Genomic DNA, 2,106 nt, shown 5'->3' with positions numbered 1-2,106 from the left:
GATCGGAATTTCCCAGACCGAATGTATCATATAGATCTGTTTTCCATAACTACACAGCATCTCAAAAACAATTGGAACTAAATCACGTTTTTTCATGGATTAGCGAAGAAAATTTTTGCCCTGGAAATTTCTATAAAGAAATCAGCAGGAAATATTTATCGCAATCAAAACTAGGTGATTTCGAAACTCACAGATACGAATCACGAACAAGAGCATTATGTAATAATGAACAATGTCGCCAGAGGACTACTAGATTTTGCATTGATTGCAACATGTATTGCTGCTTACATTGTTTCTCAAAATTACATTCTGAAACAGCAGGATCAAAATGATTTCAACGGATTGAAATCTGAAATGAAAAAAATTCTCCATAAAAAAAAAATTAAAAAATGTAAAAAAAATATATAAAATCCCTTAAAAAAAAAAAAGAGACTATCGATATTCGTCGACCTCCACGTTGGTGATAGTTGGGCAACGTAAACTTTGTTTGCGGCATACGGACGATAGATATTCGTGAATCATTTTACTCTTACATGATGCTTGGAACTATGAAAATTTTTTATTGAAAAACTATGCGCTTTTAGGAAAATTTGTCAAGAATAAAAAGTTCTTGTAATCAGCCGAAAAATACGCCTGAATTTTTCCGGAGCGGAGCGTTTTGAGAAAAATTTTGAATTTTGCAAAAATTGTTCATATGCAAAATCCAAAATTTTGCTCTAAACGCTTCGAAAAAAATCAGGCGTATTCCTTGGCTGATTACAAGAACTTTTTATTCTTGATGATTTTTCCTAAAAGCGCATCGTTTATTGTAAAAAAATTCATGAATGTTTTCACAAAAATTTTGCCATTAAGACGCCATTTTGAAAATACTAAAACGAAAAATCCATCTTTGAACCATGGATTCTCAAAGTTTAGACATTTATTCCACCCGTTAGTGAGATTCCAGGTTAATTACAGACTCTAAAAGCTTTGGAAAATGGTTCACAAAAAAAAATAGGCACGAAAAATCACGTTTTTTTTTTGGTTTAAACTGCATTTTGGGATGATAAGAAAATTTTGTAAGGAATTTCATTGGCACCGTCGGAAAGAGGAGATCTTAAGCAATAAAAATATATATGTCTTATTTTTTTCTAGTGTCGAATAGTCTTAGTTATTGGCCGTTGAAAAGCAGTGTACCGGTAGTGGCGTTTTGGCCGTTTAAGGGTTAAAAGAAAATACTTGCTTCTTTCAAGTAAAATCAGCCAAGTAAATTAGCCTACTTGATTCAATGCAATTTTTTTTCAGTGTAGACCTTCGCTTTTTCTATTCCCTTTTTAAATAAAAAGTAGAATGTTCCTCTATTACTTCTCTGTTTCGCCTTAGTTTATGATAACCTATTTTCCGATGATTTCCATGAATCTTAAGAGTGTGAGGTAACAATTTGACGAAGAATGCAAGAAAAAAGAATAGTTGATTAAAAAAAGAATGCGAAGCTAGAGGTTTTGTCTTTCCTAAATAATCAAACAAAACACATTGCCCGAGTTGCAAAATTTTGTCGTTTTGTTTTTAGGTCTGCCTAAAACCAGAACCGATCAGATCCTCTTCCACCACCATAACCGCTAATGATAATGGTGACTCAAGAAAGTAAAAACCACTGCTGCTTCTGTACTCGGTCTAAACTCTAAGCCTATGAATACCTATTTTCCGATGATTTCCAGGAGCCTTAAGAGTGTGAGGTATACATTTCGCGAAGAATGCAAGAAAAAAGAGAGGCTAAAGCGGAAAAAAAGGATTCGAAGCTGGAAGGATTGACTTTCCTAGATAAGCAAACAAAACACATTGTCCGAGTTACAAAATTTTGTCGTTTTGTTTTTAGGTCTGCCTAAAACCAGAACCGATCAGATCCTCTTCCACCACCATAACCGCTAATGATAATGGTGACTCAAGAAAGTAAAAACCACTGCTGCTTCTCTACTCGGTCTAAACTCTAAGCCTATGAATACCTATTTTCCGATGATTTCCAGGAGCCTTAAGAGTGTGAGGTATACATTTCGCGAAGAATGCAAGAAAAACGAATAGCTGATGAAAAAAAGAATGCGAAGCTAGAGGTTTTGTCTTTCCTAAATA

This window comes from Belonocnema kinseyi, chromosome 10 (assembly GCF_010883055.1).
Source record: "Belonocnema kinseyi isolate 2016_QV_RU_SX_M_011 chromosome 10, B_treatae_v1, whole genome shotgun sequence".
NCBI classification, from domain to species: domain Eukaryota; kingdom Metazoa; phylum Arthropoda; class Insecta; order Hymenoptera; family Cynipidae; genus Belonocnema; species Belonocnema kinseyi.
This window is presented reverse-complemented; position numbering follows the sequence as displayed.